This window comes from Aotus nancymaae, unplaced genomic scaffold (genome assembly GCF_030222135.1).
Source record: "Aotus nancymaae isolate 86718 unplaced genomic scaffold, 86718_ANA_hifiasm-v0.15.2.pri h1tg000878l, whole genome shotgun sequence".
Classification (NCBI taxonomy): domain Eukaryota; kingdom Metazoa; phylum Chordata; class Mammalia; order Primates; family Aotidae; genus Aotus; species Aotus nancymaae.
In genome coordinates this window covers 1-10,000 of record NW_026989294.1, presented here as the reverse complement: position 1 = coordinate 10,000, position 10,000 = coordinate 1, and positions in this window count along the sequence as shown.

Here is a 10,000-nt window from a genome sequence, read left to right as displayed (position 1 = left end):
GACAGGAAACAGTTCATTGTGACCTTGGTTACCTTTTGCCTTTCTTCCCGTCCTCTTATTTGCCTGTTTATTCTTACCGTTTCTTTTCACTTCTATGTGTTACATTGATCCTTTCTTGGTTTCCTTGTTTAATTTACATATGGATGGACTTATGGATTTATTGAGGGAGGGAGGGAGGGAGGGAGGGAGGGAGGGAGGGAGATTCATAAATTATACATAACATGCAGTAATATATATGCAGATAATCATATATTATGTATGAAATGAATGGCCGGGCGCGATAGCTCACGCCTGTAATCCTAGCACTTTGGGAGGCCGAGGTGGGTGGATCACCAGACGTCAGGAGTTCAAGACCAGCCTGGCCCTCAGGGTGAAACCCCATCTTTGAGAAAAAAAAAAATTAATTAATTGTTCCACGTCTGTGTGTGTGTAAATATTTCTTTACATTAACTTTGATACTTATTTTAATTACCACTCTTCGCTCACATCCTCTTGGTTGTTTCTTCTTACGGTTTCTTTTTTTTTTTCCTTTTTTTTTTTTTTTTTTTTTTGAGACGGACTCTTGCTCTCTTGCCAGGCTGGAGTGCACTGGCGTGGTCTCGGCTCACCGCAACCTCCACCTCCTGGAGTCAAGCGATTCTTCTGCCTCAGGCTCCCGAGTAGCTGGGACCACAGGCGTGTGCCACCACGCCCGGCTAACTTTTGTATTTTTTGTAGAGATGGCGTTTCACCAGGGCCGGGATGGTCTCGATCTCTTGACCTCATGATCCGCCCGCCTCGGCCTCCCAAAGTGCTGGGAATCCACAGGTGTGAGCCACCGCACCTGGCTCTTCTTATGGCTTCTTAACTCTTCCATGTCATTCTTACGTTTGTCATGTCTTCGTCCGTTCGTTAATTTAGTTAGAGGCGGGGTCTCGAGTATTTCTCTACAGGCATTCATTCATTCATTCATTCACTCACTTATTTGGGGGCAGGCTTGCGTTTATTTATCTAATTATATAGAGGCAGGCTCGCTTTTATTATTTATTCATTCATTCATTCATTCATTCATTTTTTTTTAATTTATTTATTTACTTTTAAATAGAGACAGGGTTTCACCATGTTGGCCAGGCTGGTCTCGATGTTCTGACCTCAGGTGATCCACCCGCCTCAGCCTCCCAAAGCGCTGGGGGATTACAGGCCTGAGCCACTGTGCCCGGCTATTTGTTTATTTATCTATCAATCGATTTATTTAGAGGCAGGCTCCCTCGCACGCATGCGTGCGTGCATGCATGCATTTATTTAATTAGTTAGTTTATTTTATTTATTTGGGGGAAGGCTCACATTTTTCTTTCCATCGAGGCAGGCTCGCATCTCTCTCTCTCTCTCTCTCTCTCTCCCCCCCCCCCCCTCTCTCTCTCTCTCTCTCTCTCTCTCTCTCTCTCTCTCTCTCTCTCTCCCCCCCCCCCTTCCCCACATCGGCCACCCCCCCTCGCCCCCGTCTGTCTCTCTTTAAAGGCAGGGTCTCGCTCTGTAGCCCAGGGTCACTCCAGCCTCAACGCTTTGGACCAAGACATCGGCACGTGGTCTCGCTTTGTGGCCCGCACTCTGGACACATATATTCCTTTTTAAATTTTGACGATGCTGCTGCTGCTGCTGCTGCTGCTGCTGCTGCTGCTGCTGCTGATGATGATGATGATGATCAATTTATACAGGCGGAGGTGGTGTCGACTGACGGCTCGAGATGATCTCAAACTTTGGCGCTCCGGCCATCCTCCCACGTCGGCCTTTCAGACTGCTGCGATGACAGGCGTGAGCATGGATGGAACGGGCAGATCACGGGCTTGAGAGATCGAGACCATCCCGGCCGACGTGGTGAAACCCCGTCTCTACTAAAAATACAAAAATTAGCTGGCCGTGGTGGCGTGCGCCTGTAGTCTCGGCTACTCGGGACGCTGAGGCAGAAGAATCGCTTGAACCCGAGAGGCGGAGGTGGCGGTCGACTGAGATTGCACCACGCTACGCTACAGCCTGGGCTCACTGCAACCTCCACCTCCCGGGTTCCAGCGATTCCCCTGCCTCAGCCTCCCGAGTTGCTGAGATTATACAGGTACGTGCCTGTCATCCCAAGCCACTCGGGAGGCTGAGGCAGGAGAATCGCTGGAACCCGGGAGGCGGAGGTTTCGGCGAGCCGAGATCGTGCCACTGCTCTCCAGCCTGGGCAACGAGAGCGGAACTTTGTTGAGGGGGGGAAGAAATGCGAAATTTGGGAGTGAAAACTTGACCCCGGGACAGGAGGTAGCGTGCTGCAAGCTGTCTTCTTCTCCCCGTGAAATCCACGCTGTCTCCGGGAGCGTGGATTTCACGGACCTTCGTTTCCCTGTGACAGGTATTGCCACTCTGAGGTGGTGGGTCTGGCGCCCACTCGGAAACGCTATGGACTGGACTTCATCTTAGATGGGTCCCATCTCCACCCCTAGCCTCCCTCCGTCCACACGCCCCCGCCCCTGGTCTCCTCTTCCTGTTGTCTAGGGGAATTGAAGTTCCATATGAACCCATGGGCGGGTGCCTAGGCTGTGTCCCCTGGGGGCTCTGGTCGACTAGTTGCAGGTGGGCACCACCTGAGAGGATTCCCTGGGTGGGCCCAGAAACGACCTGGCCCGAGAGGGATCGGGGAGAGGCTGGTGATGCGGCGTGCCTGAGCCGCTCCCCCCACCAACCTCCACCCCGACCCAGAGCGATCCAAGATTCCCTTCTTTTCCGTGCTGACATCTGCAAGCATCTAGCTAGGTCTTTTGTGTGTGTGTGTGTGTGTGTGTGTGTGTGTGTGTGTGTGTGTGTGTGTGTGTCTGTCTGTCTGTCTGTCTGTCTGTTATAAAGCTATTTATTTGGGTGAGTTATTCCAAGAGTTGTATACAGCTTTATTTTTTTTGGAATTGCAGTATTAAAGTTGCACTTTGGATTTAGGACTTACTGTCATTACTTTGGTGATATGTACGGTGGTCATCTAATGGATGCTGCACAGAGTAGGGACTACGGGGACCCACATTTTGTCCCCATCCCATCTTCAAATAATTGGGGTCTCTTAGGTCCGTGATGCAAAGGCATAAGACAATCCTGATCTTGAAGCCTTGAAGAAAGTCATTACGTATACACAGATAGAAAATGCAAATATGTCAATGTCATCTGATAGCTTGAAATAAAGAAATATTTTAGTTAAACTGTTATCAAAGTTCACATTTCTGTTAATGAGACATTACAAACCACAAGGTAAGGTCTTTACATTTTGGTTATTAAGCAGATTCAGTGCTTGGAACTATAGTTAATACTTAGTGGAATGATAAGTCTATCTACAAAGCGGGATAATGTATTAGACTGTCATGTATTCATTTTTTCCTGTATGCCAGGGTTTTTACATATTTGCCATATAAGTTGGCCTTTTGCAGGAGGAGTATAATTTACATTGTTTTTGACAGTGGGCTTAGTATGGTTAAATGTCCTATCAACTTGAAGGATGCTTCCATTTTTGTGGGTCTTAGCCTCTACCTGGTGCTTGCTATTGGGTGTGTTCAGGCACTGAGAAAGAGAAATAATGAGTGAGGCAGATGATGATGTTTGAAAACATAGGCCTTATCATTTAGTGAAGCATAAAAACACTGACACTTTTATATAAATGTCTTCGGGCATCACCTAGCGGCCACTGTAATGGAAAATCGAGGTGGCGCGGAGGGAGGTCTGCCTGACGACTTCACAGAGCCTGGGGCAACCGGTTTCTCTTCCTCCCATCTGGAGGCCCCTCCCTCTCTCCCTCGTTGCCTTGGGAACCTCCACCCTGGTGGGGGCCCTATGGTTCTTTTATCAGTACTTTGTGTTTCTTTGTTTGTTGGTGTCTTTCATGCGCATGCATAGACTCTTCTCCTTGGGCTTTATGAGGAGTTGGTTTATTTTTTTTAAGCCCCTCCCCCCCGCCCCTTTACTCCAATTCCGTGAGTTTGTGAGGTGGGTTCCCCCCGACACCGCACCTCCCGCCACCCTGCGTGGAAACGTTCTGGAGCCAGGCGGGTGGGCCTCCATCTTCTCTCCCCTCCGCCCACCCTTTGCCGGTTGACATTTGCATGGGTGATCGCCAGGCCTCACCTCACTCGGTGGCCACTGTTTTTGAAGATGGGGGCTGGGGCTGGGGCACGGTCCCACTTCCCCAGAGGCAGCGGGGGGCGATGGCACAGCCTTTGGCCCCCGTGGGCAAGCGGGTGGGCGGACTGGACTGTAGTGGTGGCGTTTTTTCACCCCTTCACGCCTCAGGCCCCCCTCCCTCCCTCCCTCCCTCCCTCCCTCCCTCCCTCCCTCCCTCCTTCCCTCCCTCCCTGGGAAAGCTTCATCTTGGCTGGGTCTCAATCACCTTTTATCATGATGTCTTATTTTCTCCTTCCTTGGACCAGCAAATTTGCAAAACGGGAAGGGCATCATGGCGCCACTCTGGGCCGTAGTAGTATTTGCCCAAAATAGAAACGCTGTCTAAAAAGTAATACTTTGCTCCCTTAAGATTACCGGAGGCGATGCCTTGGCACGGAATTCTAGGAAGGCGTATCTTTTCCCCAGGACGTGTTAGCTGCTGTTTTTCTCCTGTTGTTCACTAGCGCTTTTGTGGATTTCTCGACGTATGGTGACAGCGGGTTAATGTAAACTGTACTTCATAGTGTGATAACCTGCTTTTTGCCAGTTAAAACTAACTCTCTCCTTCTCAGACTAAAAGCTGTTCAGGCTTTATGTTAGCTTCCTGAGCTGGACAGACTCCATCTTAGCTTCTACATTTTAGTTGTTTTCCCACCATTCAGTACGGAACCAGAGTACGTAGCAGCTGGGGCGGGCTGACACTGGGCACCCCCAGGAATGCATTTGTTGATAAGAGGCCGACTTAAGTGGTACCAACAGAGCCTGGGAATGCAGGCAGCTGCTGTCCAGTGCCCAGAGCCCCCGTTACCTATGTAAGTTGTATGTCTTTTGTGACAACTGTACCCCTCGCACCTGGCACTGTTTTATTTCTCATGTACTAGGTTAACTTTTAACTTTTTGCTTACTCTGCTTTTGTGAAAAATTTGCTTCAGCTACGTTCCCCCTCCCTTTTAAAACTAGGGTATAAAAGACCACCTAACATTTTCTTAGGGGCCGGCCGAGAGAATTTTGTGCGTCAGCCACCTCTCGGTCGCTGGCATAATAAAGGACTCATAATTCAATCTCAGAGTGTGCTGCATTCTTTGACTCGCTCGGGTACAACAATAAGGTCTTCTGCTTCTGCTTCTTCTTATTCTTCTTTTTCTTTTTCTTCTCCTTCTTTCTTCTTCTTCTTCTTCTTCTTCTTCTTCTTCTTCTTCTTCTTCTTCTTCTTTTCTACTCCTTTCTTCTTCTCCTTCTCCTTCTTTTTTGTAGTATTTTATTTACTGATCTCTCTGAAACATGCACAAGTTTATATAGCTAAGGGAACTTACTTACCATGCTAAGATGTTGCTCAACATGACAAGTTTCTACAAAATATATTTCAAGGTATATAGTACCTTCATTTCATTCCCGAGGAATCAACATGTGAACATGACGTTTGGTTGGTGAAATTTAGGATACAAGCATAAGTGTCAAATAATATCACACTTCCGGTTTAATGGAAAACATAACGGTTGTGACAGTCTCACCTAACGCTTTGGTTAAAGAAAGGGAGAAGACGGACAGGGGTGTCACAGAAGCATGCGAGGATTTGACAGTTCGAATCATCTATAGCCCTTCTGAGAAACTACAGATGAAAAATACGTAGTAAAAATTTCTGTAGGCCGGGCGTGGTGGCTCACGCCTATAATCCCATCATTTTGGGAGGCCGAGGCGGGTGGATCATGAGGTCGAGAGATCCGGACCAGACCATCCTGGTCAACATGGTGAAACCCCATCTCTACTAAAAATACAAAAATTAGCTGGGCGTGGTGGCGCGCGCCTGTAGTCCCAGCTACTCTGGAGGCTGAGGCAGGAGAATTGCTTGAACCCGGGAGGCGGAGGTTGCGGTGAGCCGAGATCGTGCCATTGCACTCCAGCCTAGGTAACAAGAGCGAAACTCTGTCTCAAAAAAAAAAAAAGAAAAAGAAAAAAGAAAGAAAGAAAGAAAGAAAGAAAGAAAGAAAGAAAGAAAGAAAGAAAGAAAGAAAGAAAGAAAGAAAGAAAGAAGGAAGGAAAAAATTTCTGTAACATGGTGGTTTCGGTACATTTATACTGATCATCATTCCATTCACGCACTCAAATAACTGCTGCTTCTGATCACTGAAAACTAGATTCAAAGCCACTGCTCCACAAGCTGATGCTACCGGTCCCCTATAATAACAGGTAGTTTAAATCTGGAAAGAAGGCAAAGCATACTGGTTAGTCAATGACTTGTAGAGATAATTGAGGCTACACTACTATACATAATCAGGTGCACGGTGTTCGTAACAATGCATACTGTGGTCCGGAGGTAATTCCGATTACCATATTCTATATTTATTGGTCATCGACAGCATACATTTTATGCTCCAAAAGAAATACCCCGATCCATCCAACAAAATGGTCACATTTCATGTTCTTTTAAAGGCAGACGAACTAAATTTAACGAAGCATTGGCTCTTCTTAATATCCCATTTTCAAGTTACTGATACGAATCCGCCAAAGAAACAATTATGCGTTTTACCTAACATCAAGTAATCTGCAAAGTTCCCGAGACAGACGCATGGCTTGTTCAGTTTCCAAAAGTAAATACAGGCTTTCTGACTGAAAACATTCGCATTCCTAGCTCTCCTCTAAACCAAACATTCAAAAGAAAATTACAAAAAAATGACCTCTAAGCTTCTGAATAGTCCACTTGGTGACATAGAGTATTTTCCGTCCCAACACTTTCTCGACTGCAAAAGATATTTACTTCCTAAGTACATGACAAAGTCTTCGTTTCAAACCATTCACTCAGTTAGTTTCCATGGTAACATTGCGGGATTCCTTGGCCACCATCAGTCGCATTAGTTGACTGTGGAATTTCTCAATCTTCTTTACATCTTGAGCTTGCTCTGTTTTAGACACCAAAGAAACTCGATCATCTGTTACTTTCATACATACACCAGTTCCCATCAGAATGCCTGTATGTATTTGTCAGCTGGGCGCGGTGGCTCACGCCTGTCATCCCAGCACTTTGGGAGGCTGAGGTGGGTGGATTGCTTGAGCCTAGGAGTTTGAGATTGCTTGAGCCTAGGAGTTTGAGACCGGTCTGGCCAACATGGCAAAACCTCGTCTCTACTAAAATACAAAGATTAGCCGGGCATGGTGGCACAACTCCTGTAATCCCAGCTACTGGGGAGGCTGAGGCACAAGAATCGCTTGAACCCAGGAAGCAGAGGTTGCAGTGAGACAAGATCGCACCACTGCGCTCCAGCCTGGGCAACAGAGCAAGACTCCGTCTCAAAAGCAAAATTTAAAAAAGATATAAGGCACAACTGTAAACTTAGCTGAATTCTGATATCTACCCATTTTTGTGTCATCCCTATAGTTCACTTTGTATTAAGTTGGGTTTCATTTGGGATTTGCGATGTACATATATATTTCTAGCTGTTCATACAAAGTTCTTATATATCAAATGAAAAGTGTTTTTCTCGTATGTTATTAAGTAGTGAATATATAAGGACTGTACTGATCTTCTAGGCTTGAGTTTACATAGGTGAATATCACCAACACCTGGCCTTAGAAAAGGACCATGTCGTTTTTGTTTTGTTTTGGTTTTTTTGGGCTATGACTTACGTCTTTTCTTGCCTCCTTCCTAGACGTTCCTATTTCGCTTTCTTGTCGGCTCACTTTTTCCCGTTCTATTTTCCACCAAACCATCTGTAGAGCTACAGAAGGTATCCTTTCTTATTTTTGGTAAAAGCCAGAACTTTACCTAGGAATCTTTTAACAGTTTTTTAGTGCTTATTTTTAAAATCACTGTCAACAATAAATCTAAGCCTAGAAGTATCCCTTCTTTCAACATATTTTTATTTGTTTCCCCGAGATGTGAAAGGGTTTCATTCCTTTAAGAGGCCTAACAGATTTGCCCCGACAGAGTTCACAAAACCCACTTCTCTAGAACGTAAATTGCTATCATGGGAGACTACCCAGAAATCTGACTCATGGCCCTGTGCAAGACCTGTGTCTTTTGGAGAAGATCACAATGATTTAAGGACATTTTGAAACTTCCAATTATGTCTAAAAATTATATTCTTTTGTTTACATGATGAAACTTTTTGTTGTTCCTTGCTGGTATATAATAAAATATGTACGTGGGCGGGGGGGGGGGGAAGAAGAAGAATGCCTGTGTTTGAGAACCACACGTGCCGTGCCGTGCCCTGCCGTGCCGTCACTGGGTCAGCGAGGTGAAGCTTCTCTCTCGGCAGGCAGGCAGCGTGGCTGAACTCCTCCCAGGTCTGGTACTGGGGCATCGTGGCCTGGAGTGCAAAAGTAAACAGAAGCAAGGCCGCAGAACCCGGCCCGGCAAACTACCTAGAGTCGCCAACGGACGCAAAAGTCATAAGGTCTTGTTTTTCTACAAATTCATGAGGGCTTCTTCTTCTTCTTCTTTTCCTTCTTTTTCTTCTCTCCCTCTCTCCCCCCCCCCCCGTCTCTGTCTCCCTCTCTCTCTCTCTCTCTCTCTCCTCTCCTCCTCTCTCTCTCTCCTCTCTCCTCTCTCTCTCTCTCTCTCTCTCTCTCCCCCCCCCCTCCGTCTCTCTCTCTCTCCCCCTCCCTCTCCCTCTTTTTCTTTTTACTAGAAGCTCAGGTAGATCTAATCTAATCTAATCCATTCCCAAGGCCTCAATTCTTTACTTTAGGAATCCCAGATTTGATCTCCATACAGAATCCTGTACGGAAGTGGCGAGTTGATTTCTGGACTTGGAGACCTCATAGATGTTACACATTAATAAAGATTCAGGCCTGGCACGCTCAGCCTCCCAAAGTGCTGGGATTACAGGCGTGCTGTTCACGCCCACTTATGCCCGGTGTGTTATGAGCGGCTCGGCTAACATGGTAACTTTGTGGCCCCATGGTTGGGCCTTTGGTTTCCACCCTAACAGCCAGAGGCTACCTGAGAGAGCCCTGTCCCCTCGAAAGAAGGGTGGTTATCTGCAGATAGCAGCAGCGTCTTGCTGTGAAATCCACAAAGCCTCCACTGCGATTCAGAACGGTGTATGTCCCAAACGGCTGGTCCTGTTTATCTGCTCTGGTCTTTAGGAACGAATGCTCCCCTACTAAAATCTGTCACGGACACCTCCGGGACCGATGAATATGGTGGGTGCAAGTTCGGAGGTGAGGCGGGTACTTCGCTAGAGCTGAGGAGTTCGAGACCCGGCCCGGGCGACAGGCTGCAGTGCATTTGTCTGTCCAAGGCCCATGGCAGCCTCCGCTTCCCTACCTCGAGCAATCCTCCCACCTCGGGCTCCAAAAAAGCTAGAACTACAGGCGCCTGCCATCACGATGCCCGGCTAACTTTTTAAGTGCTTTTATTTTTTAGTACAAACGGGGACTCGCTGTGTTGCCAGGGCTGGTCTCAAACTCCTGGGCTCGAGCGATTCTTCCACCTAAGTAAGTCTCCCAAAGTGTTGGGGTTACAGGCGTGAGCCATGGTGCGCTGTCCTCTTCTTTATTTCTTTCATTCCTCCTCTCTCTCTCTCTCTCTCTCTCGCTCTCGCTCTCGCTCTCGCTCTCGCTCTCGCTCTCGCTCTCGCTCTCGCTCTCGCCTCTCGCTCTCCCCCCCCCACCGCTCTCTCTCTGTCTCTCTCCCTCCCTCCCTCTCTCCTCTCTCTCTCATTCTTTTTCTTTTTTCTCTTTCTTCCTCCCTACTTTCTCTGATTTCTCATTATCTTTTTCTTTCTGCTATTTCTCTTTCTATTTTCTTTTTCATCTTTCTTCCCTTTACATCTCTGTCTCTTTCTTTCTTTCTTTTTTCTTTTTTCTTTTTTTTTCCTTCGAGACGGAGTTTCGCTCTCGTTACCCA